Source organism: Anoplophora glabripennis, unplaced genomic scaffold (assembly GCF_000390285.2).
Source record: "Anoplophora glabripennis isolate ALB-LARVAE unplaced genomic scaffold, Agla_2.0 scaffold83, whole genome shotgun sequence".
Classification (NCBI taxonomy): domain Eukaryota; kingdom Metazoa; phylum Arthropoda; class Insecta; order Coleoptera; family Cerambycidae; genus Anoplophora; species Anoplophora glabripennis.
The window spans coordinates 820,659-843,296 of NW_019416211.1; positions in this window are offsets into that span (position 1 = coordinate 820,659).

A 22,638-nucleotide genomic window follows, 5' to 3' on the forward strand; every position below is an offset into this window, starting at 1 on the left:
CATACATACATACATACATACATACATACATACATACATACATACATACATACATACATAGTTATAATAACAGTTATAGAACTTGATATTTTATGATTAATATATATATTGAAATATCGAACAATCCAATCAATAATTAAAATAGGTCACAACTTCAAAACCTTTTTTCCTAAAATGCATCATAATTTATGGCTCACTTGATTACAATACATAAAAATTATTACATTTTCGTTTATAGTTTATGGGTTCTATTGAATAGTTTCATTCCAGAACAATAAATTTCACCGTTAATGTTCAGTAACCTGTCAGCGTTTGCAATAAAACCAACTGAGAAGTTATCAGTTGGGCCTTCTGTATGTAATAGGCGTAACCCTATTTAATTTTGATATATGATACAGCCGTTTGTTTTATCTGAGGTATATTTACAGGAGTAATGAATTTCCGTTTAGAAACAGGATTTTGGACTGGCATACTTGTATTACGAAGAATGTTAAATCAATACGGTCCTGAGATTGTCATTGATTATACAGGGTTTCCCAATTCTAATTTGTCAAGCTGAATGTAAGAAATAATAGAAAATGTTCTTTATATATGTAAGACCGGTAACACTAAAAAAAAAAAATACGAGATCTTCGATTTTTTTTCTAAATTGATTTTTGTGCGATATATCGCACATATATGTCAGAATTGGTACAGTTTCCTATACTAAATTTCTTCTAATTTCGACTCAATTCATAAATAATTGTCCTCATACTCATATTATAAACAACATACATTTACATTTTACTAAAGTAAAAACAGATGTGCAATCTAGTCCAAATCTGAAATTACAAGCTACAAATCTAACTATCTGTTAATAATATTATTTTCTTTGTGACATGAAAACTTCTTTACATATAAAAATTTATTACACATTTCCGTTTAACGAAACTTTACCATTGCTAATGTTAGAGCAGAGACACAGTGTCAACGATATCGCACCTGAAACAAAACCAACTTAATCCTGTATATTTAACAACACAGAGTAGGCATTACTAACATATGTTTGCTATAGTCGTTTTTTTTTCTAGATAAAACTTTTTATTTATATCGATACTATGAATATTCCAATTTGAAACGGTGAATAATAACGACATATTATTATTAAATTTAAATTAAATTGCAACAAAAACAAACTGTAACCAGTTAAGTTCAAATATGACTGTAATATTTTCATAGCTTTAAAGTAGAATTTAATTACCGCTAAATTAAAAAGGAAAATAATACATCGAATTAAAATAAGTATAAAGGTTTTACAATTCTTAAGTGGAACGCTTTGTATATACTTTCAAATTTTTTTTATACATTTTGATTTAAATTCTTTTTATTACAGTTTAATTTAAATTTAAAAGTAACATGACTAGAAAATAGTTACAGAAATATTCATTGTCTTGATATGCATTAAAAATTCATAAACAAAAAATATAGTAACATACATCTTACACATAGCTTCCATGTCGCACATGTGATGTTTTCAATTCTTTTTTTTTCTGAATCTGAATTTCGAAACGATCGTTCAACTTTTATAAGAAAGTTTTTTGCTAAAATCGTAAAGAAAGAACCATGGACGATCATTTTCAAATAACTCTGTACATAATGGTATAAACTGCAACAAAGAGCTTTCTAACATTAAATTCTATGTAGCAATATCGTATAAAGCGATATTATGAGTGTATCGAATTTGTACCAGAAAGAGCAAAGCTCCAAAACTGTAACAAAATCGATCTTTAATTAAAAAAAGAAACTAAGGGTGTTGTGCGGAGTCGCATGTTGTAGAAACTCGATGGGGTTAGTCAAAATGGAGCTCTATACGACGGATGAAAATTAATTACAAGTACGGAGAGTGTGTAGTTGAGACTGTGCGAAACTTACGTGGAATTTTAGGTAGAAGGAATGCCCCGAATGAAACAATAATTGTTTCATCTTTTCACAATTATTGTGAAAAGATTGGTTGCCAAATTTGAACAAACAGATTCGGTTGCAGACAAAAAAAGGCCGGCCCCGTACTGGTCGTTCAGCTGAAAATACCGCTACGGTGAATCAAAACGTGGCTGCAATTAAACATTTCAAAAAGCACAATGCAGCGGATTTTAACAAAAGATCTGCATCCATTCAAGATTCAGCTGATCCTGGAATTGAAACCAGACGATCATTTAATGCTTCGGACATTCGTTGATTGAATGTTGGAGAATCAACAAGTGTACGGTGATTTTGCTAAAAAAAATCATCTTTAGCGACAAGACACATTTCCATATTAGTGAATATATGAACAAGCAAAACTGTCGAATTTGGGACAGAGACAATCATTTAAGTACGACCAGTATATACCCAAAGACTGACAATGCGGTGTGGATTTTACGATTGGTCGTTTTTTTTTCAAAATGATATTGAAAACGCAGTAACTGTCAGTGGAGAATGATATCGAGAGATGCTATAGAATTTTTTGTAGCCTTATTTGCATGGCATGGATTTGCAAGGCTTGGATTTGCATGACATGTGGTTCCAGCAGTATGGTGCCACCTGCCATAGCGCACGTAAAACTATTTACTTGTTACGGTAGAAATTTAAGGGACGCTTATCTCATGTAATAGTGAGTTCAAGATCATGCGATCTTATGCCATGCGACTTTTTCCTGTGGGAAGGTAAATTCCAATTCTACTCAAATGAACATCATTCCTGGGTTAAAGGCAGAAAATTCAACCGCAGGTATACGAAAGCGTGATACAGAATTTTCTTAAAAGAAGTAGAGTATGACAAACAAGTCGAGGATTCATTCATATTTAATGGCAATGTTTACCCTATAAAAAAATGTAAAAACTTTTGCCAAGTTTTAATTAATAAAATCTTTTTTCTTCGCATGAAATCCTGCATTTCTTTTGGAACACCCTTTATTTAAATAAAGGATAAGTGGATAAATATTATTTCTTAATCATTTATGTCGAGTGCAATTATCTGGTGCGAAATCAATTTTAGTCTTTAAAAAACAACAACAACAACAAAGTTGATTCAAGCAGAATGTGGAGCTATTGCTTCTGTGCTGATGTTTTCACAAAATGCTTTATTGTGGTTATACAAATAAACACATTTACGATGACTGTGAGTTCATACAAATTATTACGACTTGGTAACACTGATCAACTGGTGCTAGAGCTCCTTTTCTTTAAAAAAGTTGAAGAACATACAAAGTGGAAGAATAAAATATAAACGAAGACCTAGATATTTAAAATATGTATAATTCTTTTCGAAATTGTAAGATAACTGATTTATAATACTATTGCAGAACATAAACATTCCTTACATTTAACAAAGTAATTTTTGTTGTTACCTAATGTAAATGGTTTAATTGTTTAATATGTTAAGACATACAATACACTCTTTGTGGAAATTCAACTCCAGATGATTTTACCTACCAAATATTTGTCGAATTTAAACAAATGTCGTAGCGTGTGGATGCTACCTATCGATACGTTCTTCACTTGTCAGATATTCACAAAAACTACACAAAATGTACGCAGAACCTACAGGAATATTTAACAAGTGATCGCATCATCTAGAGCCAGCTTTAGAGACAGAACTATGAAGCCTCATATCATGTAATCTAGTTCTATCGAAATATGTAGACAATACTGGGTGTTCTTTTTAGATAACCAACGTTGACGTTGTTTTCGAGAAGATTGGCAGTATCGGAAGAGTATTGTTAATGATACACCTTATAAAAATACTGTCTTTTATAAATTTTAAACTTATGTCTTGAAAATTAATTTGTAGTATATTTAGACGCATTACTTTTTGCCATTAAGCATTATAATAATCATGTAATGATCATCTTATAATATAATTTATAGCTACTTCGTAGATTTCTAATGTTTTATTTTCAATAACAGCACCTATTTTTGATAATTAGATGTGATTATATGCTTTCTACTTGCTCTAACTAATTAATCAAATCCATAGTATGTAATTTTCTTAAAAACGTACGACAAAAACACTTGAGTTAAAAATAATGACTACTTATTTTTGTCTTGACTCGAACGGTAAATAAGTTTTTGCTAAAACTAATCAGTTAAACGTGTTAACTAGCTGTCGGGAATGTGTGTTAAAAAACAGATTAACGTACTTTAAAAAATCGACCTAATGGCCACAGACTCCCCAAATTCCATTTTCAAATTTACTTTAAATTATATGGGAACACAGCTTTAGTGTGTGTATCGAGTTAATTTTGATTTAAAAAATCAATTTATTCATTTTTAATGGCAGGTAATAATGATAATTAGATTGTTCACGACGGCCATGTTATAATCAGGTATGTGTGAACCAACCTAACGAGAATTATTCATCATAACTAAATGTTGGTAATTGCTGCTTTGCAGAGGCAGTACTTCTCAGATCCCTTCGGCCAGGTGTTCTCTATTATAAATCACTCAGCTCGTAAGACACACTATATCACTAGCGAACTTCACACTGATTAATTACTTAGAGGTAGTCGAAGCCTTGTCCTTTGTTCTTTCCGATATTTATCAATTAAAAGGTTTGTGTTATGTGAAATGTAAATATGACATTAATTTATCCAAAACGAAGATATTTCCTTTCTAGCAGTCAATGCACATACAGACTTTCTATTTACAAATAAATATTATAACTGTTGCCATAAATAATTCGATAATCTTCACATTTACAAATGGAAATAAAAACCAATAAAAGTACCAGAACCAACTGTTGCGATATACGGTAAGTGGATGAGAGTTAGACATAAAAAATAACTGTAACGTACTACATACTAGAAGTAATTCTTTTGGTGTAATATTGGTGCGATTGTGTAATTTTAAATAATAGCGAATACCTGATGATAACAATCTTCCGTCACCAACATTGCCACAAAAAGTAAAAACTAATATGTGTGTACCATTCAAAAACTGCATATTTAAGAGACTGCCATAGAATATTCACTTGAGCAAGCTATTATATTAAAGTTATTCCTTTACTAAAGTTCATTTACGATAAGTTTGGAATGAGATCACAATGCGAAATGGTACAGTGTTGCCAGGATTTTTTCAGGATGTTTAAGAAAATTTTTTTATAATAAATCCAGTTTATTAAAATTGCAACCTAGTGCCAAGATTATGAAGTCCTTTTAAATAATTTAGCAAACCACTAAAAAATTAATTTTGATTTAGAATTGTATAATATGATTACTGAAGTTATTATAAATTTTCTTATTCAAACCTAAGAAAACAATAGTAAGGAATACAAAACAACATATATTTTTTAACACTTATTTGTATACATTCATCATGGGAATAACAGTATTATATTTAAGTTATTTATTTATCAACAACTTCATCGTCATTATTGTCGATGCTCTCACCTTCCAAATTTATAACTAGGTCTAGGAAGAATATCGTCTCGAACGAATCCAACTTCTCTATGCCGAATTATCGTAGAGCATACTTCGGGCATTGCTTTCCCAAGAACATCTTTCCCCATTGCCAACGTAAGACGAAACACTTGATATTCTACGTCCAGCTACATATAGGTACAGGTTGGGGTTTATTTCTACAAAATACAACAAGCAACAAAAGAAAGAAAAATACTTGTATGCCAAGTTACGTTTGCCTAACTAAATGTGCTTTTCAGGATGGGGCTGTGATAATTCACATCACTCTTGACAACAGCGGAAGATCCTTCTAAACTGACCAGCAGCTAATATTCAATGTAGGAAATTGTCTTGAGCCATTTCTGAATGATAATATGTTTCACCAGAATTATCTGTATGACAATCCGGTAGCACAACTACTGAAGTAATTAGAAACAGTAATAAATATATTATCATGATCCATGTAATTATAATTCGACCTTTTTGTACCAATGTTGGTCTTTTGCACAGTCTTAGAACTTGAGTCTTGCCAGGAACGGAATGCCCAATAGCAACATCTTTAAAGATCCAAGTTTAATAAAGGATGAAAATTCGGATATCTAAACATGTATTAGTATGCGAGTACGTATACAGGGTGTCCCGTAAAGTATGTTACAAACTTTGGGTGGTGATAGTACATAAAAAAATATGACTAAAAACTCTAATAAACATAACCTCTTAAACGCACCATTTTGAAGTTACAGACCTTCAAAGGTGCAACTATAAAAGTAGTTTTTATGATGTAACTCTTTGTTGGAAAAAGAAAACTTAATGAAATTTTCAGGGGCTAATCAGCTTTAGGAAATCAATAAATAATGCGGATATGAATAAAATCGAGAAAGCAGAAGGGTGTTTTTTTATCACCCTGTATCCTATTTTTTGCTAAAAAAAATTTTTCTGCAAAGGTACAGCAAGTATCATAAGATTTTTAGAAAGACCATTAAATTTAGAAATTTTTTTGTCTCTTGTGTTTTTTATGTAAAATGTTTAGTTTTCTAGTAAATTTACAAAATGCAGAGAGATGAGTGCTTCCGAATTATTTACATACATTTCTTAAGCCTAGTGAATTTTTAAGAATACAATCAATTTCCAAAATAATTTTTTTAATTAAGTAACCAAAACAGAACTAAAACAAAATATGTTATTATAATAAATGTTGAAATTGACCTCCTTCTGCATCGATACATGCTGTCAGTCTCTTTATAAAGTTAAATCTGACTCTTTGGAATATGAATAGACTATTTCTTATTAAATTAAAGGTTTCTACAATTCGCAGTCTAAGTTGATCTTCTGTATCAACAGGGGTTGCATAAACTTGAGATTTCGCGTGTCCCCAAAGATAAAAATCGACAGGATTCAAGTCCGGTGATCGCGGTGGCCAGGCTATTGGTGCATTATATCCTCTTCCAATCCATCGATTAGGAAACCGCATATGTAGATACTCTCTAACATGAACACTGAAATGCGCAGGTGCCCCGTCATGGAGGTACCACATGTATTGTCTCAAATTTAAAGGAACATTTTCCATTAACTCAGGGAGATGGTTTTCTAGGAAGTTTAAATATTCTACTGCATCAAGCCTTTGAGGTAGAAAGAAAGGCCCGAGCAAATAGTCACCTATTATTCCAGCCCATACGTTGACTGAGAATCGGTGTTGGTGATGACTATCAATGGTAGCATGAGGATTTTCGTCTGACCATGCATGTGCATTGTGCAAGTTCAGTAAACCATCTCGTGTAAAGGTGGCTTCATCGGTAAATAAAATGGAGCTAATAAATTCCACATTATGTTGGTGATGGTTAAGTATTATTCGGCAGAATTCTAGGCGTCGGGGAAGATCTTCAGGCATTAAATGTTGCACTTTTTGGAGATGGTAGGCATAAAGGCCGTTTTCCTTCAAAACACGCCAAACTGACATTCTGGAAAGCTGTAACTGATTAGCTGCCCTTCGCACACTTTCTCCCGGATTTTGTTCAAAAGATCTCAAAATTTGTTCATCTTGCGCGGGTAGTCTTCTAGCAATTCTACCACAATGTATGTAACGGGGTACCACACTACCAGTTTCAATAATCCGTCTGTGAATCCGAGTAAATAATTGTGTAGACGGCTGACGTCTCTGCGGATAACGTTCTATGTATGTTCTTCGAGCAGCTGTTGCATTTCCATTACATAATCCATAAATAAAATGCATTTCGGCATATTCTTGATTAGTAAAACGATTGTTATCCGCCATTGTACTCACAAATTAATAATTCGTCAACAGACACGATTAAAATATGGTAACAAATGTCAACTATGTTAAAAGTGACAGGCGCCTACTTTTTGAATACGTCAAATTTAACACCTAGCGGTGAGTAAACTCCCTTTGCATTTTGTAAATTTATTAGAAAACTAATCATTTTACATAAAAAATGCAAGAGACAAAAAAATTTCTAAATTCAATGGTCTTTCTAAAAATCTTATGATATTTGCTGTATCTTTGCAGAAAAATTTTTTTTGGCAAAAAATAGGATACAGGGTGATAAAAAAACACCCTTCCGCTTTCTCAATTTTATTAATATCCACATTATTTATTGGCTTCCTAAAGCTGACTAGTCCCTGAAAATTTCATTATGTTTTCTTTTTCCAACAAAGAGTTACGTCACAAAAACTACTTTTGTAGTTGCACCTTTTAAGGCCTATAACTTCAAAACGCTGCGTTTAAGAGGTTATGTTTATTAGAGTTTTTAGTCATATTTTTTTATGTACTATCACATTGTCATTCGAGTAGTTGCACTCGGATCTGAGTACTCGTAAATGTAAATTCCGCTTAACGTATTTATGTAAAAAATGTGCAATTGTGGATAGCTCCATTAGTCCCCGACATAGATCATCTTTATTTAAAAACCGACAGATTTAACAATCTCCATAGTGATATTATACAACCATTGCAAAGGTCACTTCCAGGAGCTCTTCTCGCAAAGTTTTAAAGAAACATGTTTCTCTAAAACGAATTAAATTAATATAATTTGAGATTGATAATATATCAACAAACAGTTTGTATGTAATTCACAAATACCAACCCGAACTGCAGTCTTGTTAAAATCACCAACATTAACAATTCATTTCCTCCGTTGACGTTTTTCTTTTTCTCTTTTTTTTATGTACGTCTAGGTGTTTCATTTTTATTATGCTTAGCTGCAACATGATTTGCTGTAGAGAGTCTAGGGTTTGCAATCCTGCAGTCTTTTTTTTTCAGCTGGAAATTTGCGGTAAATTCACCTTTACAGCGGGATCCCGCTGTAATTCCCGCAAGAGATTTAAAAATATATTTATATATGAAAATAATACTGCGATTATTGTGAATGTTTATATTTAATCAATTGAAATATAAATAATTCTTGGTATTTAAAAAACAACAGATAAGCTTTATATACATTAAAAACTATGCTTATTAACTAAGAATCAACAGAAATCAACGCATCAGTAATATATTACTTTTGTTATTTTTACATAGATATTATTATGTCTCCAGTTACTTAACGTACATGTTGCTGTTAAATTATTAAATTTATAAACATCTAGGTTAGGTTAATAATTTAATCGTAGTAATAATTTCTAAAAAAACATTTGCTAGATACATCGCTAATATACTGCCCTACTTCAGAATATGACAGTTTTGAGAAAATTGCAAAGAGATATTAGGCATACTTCATTTGGCTATCATTCAATAACTTGATTTTTTCAGTAACGGCAAAGGAAAAACAAATATTTCTTAATGTATTTGAAGAATATTAGAAAACATTGCAATTTCAATAAAACACCGTCGAAAATGTTGTTTTGTCTTAATAAATTTAAGATTTTGCTAGGTAAAAATGCCGTATGTGCAGTATGTGCTACATTTTCAACAGAAATTAATAGAAGAACCAGAACGTGTACATCCTATACATGATATTTTGGATGTTTTTGCAGGGTATTTTACAATTTTTAATATATTGTGTTGCAAATAATATTTAATTGTTATTTAATTTAAAACAACGCATGTAAACACATTCGAATATAATTTGTTAAAAACGTCGTATTTCAACGCTTCTGCTAGAGAAGAAAGCCGTATGTGGTCACATGCGGCGTTTATACTATGTACCTCTTAATGAAATACATGTAATAAGTCTGCTAAGTAACACAATATTAGAAATTTAAAATGTACAAATTTTTAAATTTTAACAAACAAAAACGATATTTTTTCACATTTTTTCAATTTGTCACAAAACTGCATATATGGTCTTTTTCCGAAGTAAGGCAGTATAGTATAATTAAAGTAACATACAAGAAGACACAACTCTTAGTTATATATAAAATTTCACTTTGTAAATACTTTTTTTCTCGAAAATAAACAAACGAATCAAGGCATTTGTTTGAATGATGCAAAGATCTGCCGATTTTAATCCTTTCCTTCGCTCGATTGATCGATGCTATCACAGGGGAACGGGATGCGCACGCAAACCAAATGGGGCGCTCGCGCGCGCCGCGCGCAATGTCGCTAAACGGACGTAATTCTATTCAAAAATTGACATGCGGGAAATTGCTGGAATGCTGTAACGCGGAATGCGGGATTGCAAACTCTAGTAGAGACACTCAAATGTAAAGCCTCTGGAACCCTCTGAAGCAAAGATTGTTATCAGAACATAATATTTGCAATATTAACCACATTTTTGAACATTTTTAAAGTGAAATTTAAATATTGTTAAATAATATATAAAATATACTTCATAATTGGGGTACAATTAAAACTTAGTCTCTTAAAGTGGTAAGTGTAAGAAGAGGCTCTCCATTTTCACGTTCCTGTTCAAAATAGTCTATTATGGATCCAGTATTTCTTAAGCACGACTGGATAACGGTTTCGGCATGTAATTAAATGCTTAGCACCACACACTGTTAATTTATTAGTTTTAAAAGAACTTCTTATATGTTTTTAATCTATTCCAAAAACATAAAAATGTCACGGAGCTGATATCAAAAGTAACCAACACGTCAAATGTTTGAGATAATTTTAATGATTTCGTCGCAAAGTGTGGTAAACTTAAAATATAATAATACAATTTCCCAGTTTAGCGAGAGTTAATGCGCTACAGAAAGGAATTTAGGGTTATTCTACATTTAATTACTAAATGTAAAGTCATTGTAAACTTATTTATTTATTTATTCATTTATCTAGTTACGCCAGCCCACAGTACAAGATAAATTACTGGATGGGGGTTTACATAAAGAAAACATAAAAAAACAATATTTAACAAGACAAAATAGTTACTACATTTACTACGTGACAATTAAAATCGGACTATATAATTACTTTACAAATATATTTTTTATATTAGTAATACTAGCCTCAAATAAATGAAGCTGTTCTTGGATATCAGTACAATTTTGACACTTACTGCAAAGAGGACGAAAACTTTAAAGTATTTGTTCGTGGGGTAAAAAGATAAAATGTTCTAAAGTTTCGTGATTACTTTATGTACGAATATTAAGGAACAAAGTTTCCGTTTATCAGTCTAAGAAATGAAAATCTATCCAGTAGTTGGTTTTGAGGAATGCCAATAGATGTCAACTTTAAAGGTTAAAAATTTTAGATTTTAGATGCTATTGGAATATTTACTTTAATCTGGATTCCAAATTAGCGACCCATATTTAAGCCTACTTTTTACAAATGTATTATAAAGTATTTCGATAGCATCAAATCCTGTAGAAAGTCTAATCAGAAACATTAAATTCATATAAGCAGACGAAACAATATTCACAATATGACTATTGAAAGTTAATGTTGGGTCAAACTATACAGCCAAATCAACAGTATCAATGACTCTATACAAAACTTCTCCGTTCAAATTATAATTAAAGGGTGCATTGACAGCATCTAAACAGTTTTGTAACGTTACGCAATGATTTATCATCATCCGCAACAGAAAACAATTTCATGTCGTCGGCATAAAGTATATAGATCACACTAGCATTAGCAGCAATGTCATGAATAAATCAATTAAAGAGCAAGAGATCAAAGACGGCACCTTGAGGAACACTAGATGTTGCATCAAATTAAACAGACTTGAAACCACTGTACAACATACAAACGCCAATCATAAAAATACTTTATGATTCCAAATTGTTTCGAGATCGTCATAAAAATATACTTTGCCGCTGAGACCACTGTTGCCGTTACCAGAGTTGCTTTACTCATTAATTACCTTTTGGTGCTGAAAGCGCACCACAAATTAACATAGAAATAAACTGAAAACATGAAAATTATAAACGAAAAAATGTTGGTACCATTTTAAATAAGAAAACGATAAATTTACTTTAAAATTATGAATTTTATACAGACCTTCTAAAGAAGACTGAACAAACGCTTCATGTCAACTACTTAGATAATGTTATCTATCAATATCATTTGTTAAAGTTCCCAGAAATTAACTGTATTAAGTGCAACAGTTTTATACTTGTAAAAATGTGAAACTTACACCATGTTAATATATGTATTATATTCTGAAATATGAATATTTCATGTAAATTTAGCGGTAGTTTCAATATGACCTTCAATGTTTCTTTAAAGACAAAATTGTATGGGATACTCCCGGATTCTTTCTCTAATCTATATATTTATGAACATTTCTTTAAATACTTAATTGAATATTCGTGCACATGAACTGTACTGGTCTTATAATAAAGCTTAATTTACAAACAATACCTTATACAGGGTCGGAAAGTCCCCATGGTTCATCGGCCGTTACGTGAGAGCGATAAAGTAAGTCATAGAAATCCGTGCGATAGAGAAAGATGCCTATAATGAAGGCGTCTAATAGTCACCGCCCATTTCGCCCTTCCACAAATAAGAAGTGGATCTTATTATTATTATTTAATCTACGTAACGTTAATATACCACCACATTAATAGTACTTCTTCGTTGCATATATTAAAATTATCGATTACTCTATTTAGACAGACATTATGATGGATATATTTTAAAAAATTGCAGCTCTTTCTGTTTTAACTTTAATGATAAAAAGTAAGAAACTATTATCTATATAAATAAGTAATATTTTCTTTGCAAGTGGAATATTTTCTTCACCTATTGTGACGATTTTGCTAAAACACGAAGAAAAAATATTTTTCCAAAAAATCTTTTCGCCGCAGATTTTTTATAAGACACTTTCTTTAAAGTATAATTTAAAATTTAACTCTATTAATAAATATTTAGAGTAAATACACAGAAATACTTATTTTGTCGACAATACTTTCTCTCAAGTCAGAAAATTTTTCTTGTGTGGCCTGATTTATTTCTTACAATATTATATGTTTAACTTGCACCGGATGTGGGCGAGTTATTTTAATTGGATGAGTATTATCTGAGTAAGGTAGCAAAACCTTTATTTTCTTTAACATTTAATATCTTAATTAAGACTGACTGTAAACCGTACATATTTCAGAGCAGACACGTTTTTCTCAGTAAATTATAGGCAATTCAGTAAAATAAAATTGCAATGTTAACACACGAATACATTAACTACATGTTCTTTTTACCACCGAATGATTCATTATTTACAACAAAATGAGAGAAACTTTTATTTTATTTTTTCGTTGATCAATGGGTTAAAGGGAAAGTATTTTTTAGCAATAATAATATTTATATGATAGTATAATTAAACATAATTGCATGCAAAAGAACTGATATTTTTTAAGTTTTAGATCAGGTAATGTTTGGTTTTCTGTGAATAGACCAGTAACTAGCCTTCCACTACGACCTTGTAGATTACTATATTTCATTCAACAAGCGTCCAACAAGGTTGTTGGTTGAGGTTTTTTCCAAATCCCCTAGAAAAAGCTATATTTTGCCGAATACAGAGGATACTTATGTTCTGCTGTTCCTCAATATCTAAACCCAACCGGCACTCAGCTTCTACCAAGCCTAGGTGGTATTCTAATTAGCAGTGCCGAGTGTAAAAGCCTGGTGTGCAGTTGTAGCCCGTTTAATTCAAGCAACTTTTCTTTCAACTCTCATCAGCGCTCAAGTGTTTTCTCTCCTCCCAAGTCAGGAGACTGCTTTGGGAAAAGTGACTTAGCAAAGTCCCTTTTTCCAAGCGAAGCGAAGGCAAGCGAAAAAAGCAAAGGCTTTTTTCGCTTGCCTTCCTTTGTCGTTTCGGACTATTTCGGTGGAAGCTTCTCCGCGTTTTCCTAGGTAAATTTTCGTTTTCCCGGAGCTTGTCGACGAAAACAGCAAATTTTCACTGTGGGAGAGAGACAGAACCCGACGGAAACGCCCACCGACAGACGTTTTGAGGGTCGATTTAAAATACTAAAGGCTTTTTCCGAGGACCGGTCGAGGGTTTGCTCAGCTTTTGTGCGCGGGTTTTGTCCTTTCTTCGTCGCCACAGGACGTTTTCGAAGGGTATTTTTTACTTTCTGACACCGAAATTTGCTTTTTAAAAAGGTTCTGTATCTTGCATCTCTCTCGCGAAACCCCAATATTTTCGTAAAGCCGGGATTATTTCGCCCAAAACTCTATTTTCTCGGCGTCATATTTTCTTTCATGGACCGGCACCAGCGCTTTGTTCCGAGACGGAGCCGGAACTTTTCTCTTTGCGTACGAGTAGCTCTGGTGACCCGGAGACGTCCCCTTTCCGCTATCGGGACGCTTTTCCGAAGTCGCGTTGCAATGTTTTCTTTCTTCTATATCGCCCTCAACTTTTATTAGGTCAAATGTAACAAAATTTAAGACGAGATTACGAATATTTTGATTCAAACTGTCACCGCGGTGGAAACGTCAGAATTGTAAAAACTGAATTTTCCGATTCCGTCATTCTCCCAGTACGTCGATGGGTGATTATTTTTATGTTTTATACCGTTCCGAGTTGTACGGCAATAAAAATGCAATTTTTAACATTACGAAAATGTTTGTTTACTTCGGCTATGAACACGAATTTAAATATCGATACGGACAAACTCTGTATAGGGCCGAAGGCCCGAGAGAAAATTCGACTCCGCGTCAGCGGAGTTTGCCGACCTTTCCAGTACTAAGAATAAAGTTCGTAGCAGAACCCTCACTAGATAGAGTCCGCTGCTTCGTTCTCCTGAATACTTGAATGATCAGACCAATTATGTTATTCTCTATTATTTCCTGACCACACCAAACAACTGACAACTACATATTGTTCCAATAACTTTCGGAGCTGCGATTACCAAGCGCCTGTCGGTAAAGGTTTGCATCGAATGGCCTATAGCTAGCAATTATTTCAACTTTTGTACCCACAACCCAATAGCTTATAGTTTTGCCTGACCGTTGCATAAGCACCAAGGCTTACCGACAACTTTGTCCACGTATTGCATTTACATGCTTCGGTTCTGAGACCTTTTGAAACTTGACTCGTCCGTATACCAACAGCGATATGCCTTCAATAGATTAGTTCTATCCGATCCCAATAATCTCTTCTGCGAAGATGAATGTTGAAAATTAGATGCAATTAATTTCTGAAAGCATGACATCCGAGATTATCAACATATTGTTGTTGCTTTCCATATCTTCCAGCAATTTGTTCGTCCTATAACGTTAAGCTTTGGCATACTAATACCCGTTTGCCCTAGTCTATGTACTGCCCACCTTTAATAATGCAAGAAGGCTGCTAATTCTAGGAGAATTTCTGGAGCAGATGACTATGTATCAACTATCGCCAGACAGACTTGTCTCAGTAAACAGGGTTTTGACTGTTCTTTGAATAATTTTAGGTCCCCAAACTATGGACTATAGTCCCAAAGACCATCAGATATAGCCAGTGTAGCTGTTCGGGACCTACACAACTTCTCACAAATACGAAATCGAAATCTTTATAATGATATTCTTGCTCTATGGGAGTTCTAATTATTGTTAATGCCTAGATATTTAGCCTTGCTTTTCACATATCAGTAATTTGAAGTATGTATATTTGTTGTCAAGGAACTTCATTCTTCAGTCAGAATAAGCGTGAAAAAGTTATTAAACACTTAATCTAATACTTGAAATATATTTACAAAAATAGATAGTGAAGTAGATAAACTAGGAAACTGTAATAACGGTTATCTTTTGATTCAATAGAAACACCAATTATATCGCTAAATGGACACTCATATTTGAAACAAATAAAGTGGTGCCTTATATCCTAATAATGAAGTAAATTATTATGAAATTCTTAAACCTATCTACAAATAAGATACTTATATATGCATATATAAACTGGAAACCGTGTTTGATACGTTCTGTGTAATGATAATATGAATCAAGCTCTAACATATTTGCTTGTCTAACGCCTTTACGTAAGAGTAACAATTCTGCATGTCGCCTTACACGCTTTACAAATCACATTACAGAAATTTATTAGACTTACTGATTTTGTTACTAATTGCCACCGTTTAATGAGACCGTATTAAACAGGAACTGTTCGTAATAAATATACAAACAAATTATTAAAATCGATATATGATGCGAGAAGATATAAATTATACTTAAGCAATAACCTATAAAGATGGTCATAAAATTGGCCTGATGCAAAAATTAATTACCTTGGGCAAATTCTAATACATCGCGTGGGCGCTTGGGTTGTAATATAAACCCGGACGGGCATTCATTACCAGATAAAAGCTCCGCTCGGATTCACAAAACTCCATACGCCTTCTTTGATCACCAGGAATAATTTCTTGAGAAGTTTGCTTTGTAACCATTCTTTTTTAAGATGCGACGAACTATACGACTTGGAATTTCAAGTTCTTCGGAATTTTGGGAGGAAAAACACGGCTCACTTACTTCCACAAAAGCACAGACATTAACCTCTTTTTATCTCCTTGCTTCAGGAATTTGACGAGGTTCCTGATTGCTAAGTTTCGTACACCGATTAACACATCCGCACTCCTCAAACTTATGAAAAATATTTAAAACAGTTCTAACAGTGGGGACTGGTTCATCGGGGTATGAAAGTATAAATCCACCATTTAATAATATTAATTTTTTGTTCGACACTACACCATTTTTATTTTGTAATATTCCGTCTACTTCTTACCAAAGGTTTGAGTGGAATAATAATAAAAATAAAACTAAACAAACAGCAAAGCGCTTTAGGTATTCGGTTGGTTCACAAAAAATGCATCGGGGCACATGCGCTCCCACAGTTAACCATTTACGAGAGTCTGAATCGCAGCCTCAATGATATATGTCATGTCCGACCCCTTTCACCCGAAGTTGATAGGGGAGATGCGTGTAATTTACTTAGTCTATGTGAAAGAATTACCTGGCCAGACCGGTATACTGTGCAAAACCATACTTATCGTATCAACTTCAACGTCACCTGTTACATGGGTGTTGCACAATAATGAAAACGTAAATTGACAGTTGGTAGAAGGAAGCGCAAAAACAAGCGCTTATAGGTGGGGAATTCTGGAAGGAAGCCTAGTTAGTTGAAGTGAGAACAGGGTGGAGATGGGTAGTAAGACGATCGGAAGGCAGTGTGACAAAATAGTGAAAAATAAAAATATTTAACCGGTATTAGTTAGCAGGTAATTATTCTCTGAGTACTTTGTTCTTAATCCTTCTATGTAATCTTATGACTGTGATCATAGGTTATAGATGTTTCATGATAATAATTCTTTATATGCTTAGCCTTCATTGTCTTATGCTCGCAAAAGGGGCGTAAAATTGTTACAATTATTATAAAAATATTGCTCATTATTTATTACATGTTAAAATATGTATACAGGGTGTTTCTTAATAACGTCCTAATATTTAAGGGGGTTATTCGTGGGTCCATTTTAAGAAAAAAACTTCATATGAACATATGTCCTAAAAGTCTTAACTTTTGAACTACAGAGTGCTAAAGTTTTATGAAAAAACTTTTTTTTATGATAACTGGTATTACCTACCCTAAATATTTTTTCAAATTTAGTACACGCCTTCTATTCATCAAGATGCATTTTCTGATGTACAAACAATTTTATTATTTCTGTCAGTGGCGTCTGTACAGGTTTTGTATTGAATATTTTTGAAGAAAAATATGTTACGCCACTGCTTTTTCTTAAAGTAAAAATCAGTTTTGAAATCCTCATTCCTTTCTGAGCAAATGTGGTGTCTTGAACTTTTTTCGTTTGACGTACGGTTTTCGCATAAAAAAATAAAATTAATTCATCTGCATCTTATTGGAGCACATACGAGGAAAAAAAGATTTATGTAACTTTGAACAATAATTTATTTAAGTCTAGCGGCCCGTCCCGGATTCGCATGGGTGGACATTTATTTTAAACATTTTGGGATATAAAAAATATAGCCTATGTTACTCAGGGATAATGTAGCATTCTAATGGTGAAAGAATGATCGAAATCCGTCCAGTAGTTTTTGAGTTTATTTGGAAAGTTTATTTGGTGTATGTCTGATTCGAGTGAGGGGACATTTAGTGACACATTAAATAAGTCAGGTCTTATTTATCAGTAGCAAAGGATCTTAATTTATGCACTTTGTTAGGGGTTGTTTTGTATTTATATTTGGGTAGTTAGAGCAACGATCGTGGGTTGCTCTGCCATGCTCTTTCCCCACAGGAGTTCTAGGTGAGCCTGGCACTCACATTTTACTAAATGGTTGTTAATGTTTTTGTTGTTCTTTCTATTTGTCTCACGTTTAATTTGAAGACTGTTGCAAGTAAATAATAAAGTTAGGTGTATTTACTCTGCTTTTGTTTTATAAAATTAAACCATACTTCCCCTCTTTAAAGTTAGTAGCCAGCGCCTTCCGGTTAAATAAAAATAGATGTATACAACGTAGGTATTCCTTATGACGATCACATATTTCTGGCCACAACTACGTTTATTTTTCTTTTCTCAATCGAACCTGGGGTTGTTATACTACAATACGTTTCTTGAAATAGATCACATTAATATAAATGATTCTGCTATTTCAAATTTTGGACGTGATTTATAAATTTGCAACATTTGCGGACAATGATGTCTGCTATAACACTCTTTTAAAATCTGAGACAATGAGGAAATCCGGCGAAAATGACAATTTATTGTAAACTGTCCTTAGAAGTCTAGTGAAGTCGTAACGTGTCGAGAGCATACAATATAGATATGCGTTATGCTTCCTTAAAAGGTTGCAGTTCATTAAAATATATTATTATATTTAGTAATAAATTTGATTTATTCTCATCGTAACTAATAATTAAGTTAATGAATGTATTTAGTATTCCATGATTCTTATACATTCCTTTATTATAGGCACGATATAAGATAGCCGGTGTTTTATTTGAAATGCTGTTGACAAGTGTACGTTTACTAATTAAGATAAGTTAATACCTACACAGCCGCATGTAAGTGTATTATATTTATTAGACTCAGCAATCTAGCATACATTAGTCGAACCAACATACAATCTATTTTATCTGTAGATCATGGATAGGTATTTTATAAATAGATTGTTTGCCGCACACCAATAAGCTAGACAGCCATAATGGACACAGTATGAATATGTAAAGATATACTTTCAATTCATTTTCCATATAATTTTTATGACTAGCAAATATGTAGATTATGTAAAACATTTTTACCAAATAATGTGACACTTCAGTGTCCCAAGAACAAGAAGGAAAATTCTTATGAACATATCTTACAATATGTTTTACAAAGGAATCACGACACCTTAAACCTGTTAACAAAATCTTGTTATATTTTTTTTTTTTAAATATATGTTAAATCTTATGTCGTTGGTGCTGAAATGAAATCCATATACCATTATATGGATAGCTTATACTATAATTAAGTGTACTTCCCAGCATAACTTGTTTTCAACTTTTCTTATCAAATATCTGAGCGTGGAAGTCAAACTTCCAATAATGTTATTAATACAATAAGTGGTTGCATAAGAAATTGTTCTTAGCCTAGAAAGTCGAAGACTTGTACGAGCGAGAGGGAGGTATATTACTCTTCGGTAGACCGGCTTAGGGTAGTAAACACCAACCACTATGCTCTCCGGGAAAGAGGGAAAATAACTTAGAAAACGTCATTAATTAAGGCCATGTTCAAACGCTGACTAGTATCAATCTTGACCCAAACCAACTATTTCCGGTGACGATGCCATTGGTCATAATTATACTGTTAATGTTTCTTTAAACTAATGATGTTTTTGGAAACAATTACTCTACGTACTTCATGCCTAGTCCAGCACTGAATTACATCCACAATATCTAATAAAAAGCTAAAATCATTCTTGTGCAATGAATAGAAATGCTATATCTCTAGATATTAGGTGTACTGAAATGTTGGATATCGCAGTATCATCAGCGTTGTTCCAGAGAATTGCACATTTCAAAAATGTTGCACTCAATTAACTACATCACGAAAACTAAATGAGATATCAATAATCTAGGAACATGTGGTTACAGAGGAAGTTATACGCAACGTAATGCTGCCAACGGCGTATCACTAAATATGTCCATTAGCGGATAATATAAAAAGTTCGGTTATTTTCTGAACAGACCTCGTACATACCTCTTTGAAAGACGAACTAGGATTACTTAGGAAATGGAATTTTTTATGTAACTGCATTAGACCTTCATTTTCCATTAAATGTATTCCTTTCCTAAATACCATTTACAATTAGTATAATAACTCTTAGTGCTATTTATAACATCTTTCGTAAGTTACTTAATGGAAATTTATGCTGTTGGGATATTCTAAGCGTTATATTCAAACCTGCAGCTGGAATAGATTCTACATCCCTACTAATATTATAAATGTGAATGTAAGTTTGTTTGTTACGCTTTCACGCGAGAACTACTTAACCGATCATCATGAAACTTTGTACACATATTCTTGGAGGTATTAGAAGTAACATAGGATACTTTTTATTAAAAAAAATATTTTTTACGAAAGATTTTCTATCACTCTGCGAGCGAAGCCGCGGGTAAAAGCTAGTTTTATATAAAACCATCTTTTCTTGAGCAAAAAGAGAAAGATAAGAATATTGAAAATATTAAATATTTTTGAGAAACATGACAATACTGAAGATTACTACCAATTTCTTCGCTACTGGTGGATATAATTGTATACAAGTTTAATAAACTTTTGCCTTTACTAAATTAAATCACCAACACCAAATTTCATTTACTTACGTCAGACATCTTCAGAGATAGTTGCGTAGATTTGATAACACAGCCACACACAAAGAAGTTGTCTGTACTTTTCATGCGACATATGTTATCCGTAGTATTTTTTCCTCCTGATCACGAATCCGTTGTCAGAATTGAACTATCATATCACAGGAATTTCCTAAACTCACAAAATAGGTCACAAATAGTAAAAATTGACGAGAAAGTACTAGGAAAAATAAAAAAAATAGTTCTATATTCAAATGTTCATTTATATGGTTAAGACCCCGAATAGCGTGAATCCGCGGTCAGAATTGATGGTTCTTTTTCTAACCTCAAAAAAAACGGGTCAATTAAGGTCAGACATCACGAACTTTCAAAAAATAATAAATTCACGCCAAATTTGGTATACAGGGATTTTCGGGATCGCTGATCACGTATTCCATTGTATTCTATGTAAAATTTAAATATCCATTCAAATACAGGGTGTTTCATTAAAAAAAAAATACAACTTTGGCCCTCCGAAAACGAATCACCTTGTATACGTCAAATTATTTTTAAAATGTGTATTTCTTGCTCCCCCACTCGTACCCATTTTGAAATATTTTGCTTCAATTGCATTCTAGGGATAAATCAACTTTGCCACAGCGTTGACTCACCTTGTATATAAAGGGCCGGAAATGTTGAATTTTCGCTATACACTGGTTAAATTTTAGAAAAATAATTCAATGTTTTTAAATTACAGAAAATCGGTTGAAGAGATTCAATTGAAGTTTGGTAAATTTTACATGCCAACATACGCATTTTAGATTATTTCTTTATTTATTTATACATTTTCATGGTTATATGATACACGTATACACTTTGTACACGTCAATAAAGTAAAATAAACAATTTAGGACGAAATACTTACATTTAACATACAAATGACACATATCTATCATTAATAAGAACATAAGAGGTAAAATGAACTTAATTTTAAATAATTTTAAAAGAGTATACAACTTAAAATTATACTTAATTTCTGAATCATTAAAACTGTTGCTAATTAAATACATTTTCTTTTATTAGATTAGATTAAATTAGGCTTTTCCTTTATGTTGACAGAATATTAAAGAATTGGCCAAGCCCGAGTAACAAGTATCTTGTTTCTAATCTCCGAATAGACACCGATATACATATATAGGTGCATGGAACAGCCATTACATTTAATTTAATAAAATGTTTTCTACAATAGTCTTCAAATCCTAGTCCAGTCAAAATCCTAACAAGCCTCCGCTACTAGGAAAAAAATTAACCATAAAAGATGCATGTTTCCAAGTTAAAATAGCATTATATGATTGAGAGGATCAGTCCATGAGAGACAGGTTTTGTTGCAGTTGAATACACTTTATTAATCAGCCTTCTGAGCACGTAAAAACCTGTAGATATTTCTTTGCATAAATGATACGATTATTCCCAGACAACGAAACGAAATATTGTTAGAATTATAATTTGTTACTAGTGAACTAATCGTGGACAGTTTTCTAAATTCGAGGAATTCAACATATACATATATCAGGAAAAGTAAAGGACCCAGAACCAAACCCTGTGGTACTCCAAGATTCAATTTATTTCTATTGCAGATTAAACTTGATGTCTGTTAGCTAAATATAAATATATAAATGAATCGGTCATTTGAGAAACCCCACATGTCAGTGAAACCACATTTTGAGGAAATAAATAAAAACTGTTTATTTTGTTTTGTTATATCGGAAAATCAAAATTCTTCTCGTAGTTATTTAAAGTGCTGTGTGATATATTTTAGCACACTAAGACAGATAAAATAATTTGAGATTTGTAAAAAAATGTACAATAAATTTTGTGACTTTATGAAATACTACTTCAAAAATACAAAATGTTTTTATAATATATTCATTTATTGCAGATAAAAGATAACACAAGACAACTCTCAGTATTTCAAAGGTCATCCTTCGCATTTGTGGTTGGCTAGTTCGTAATAGTTATGTACAAACTCCTAATATTTTCTTCGTCTGGTAAATTTTATTTTTTTTTTTAATT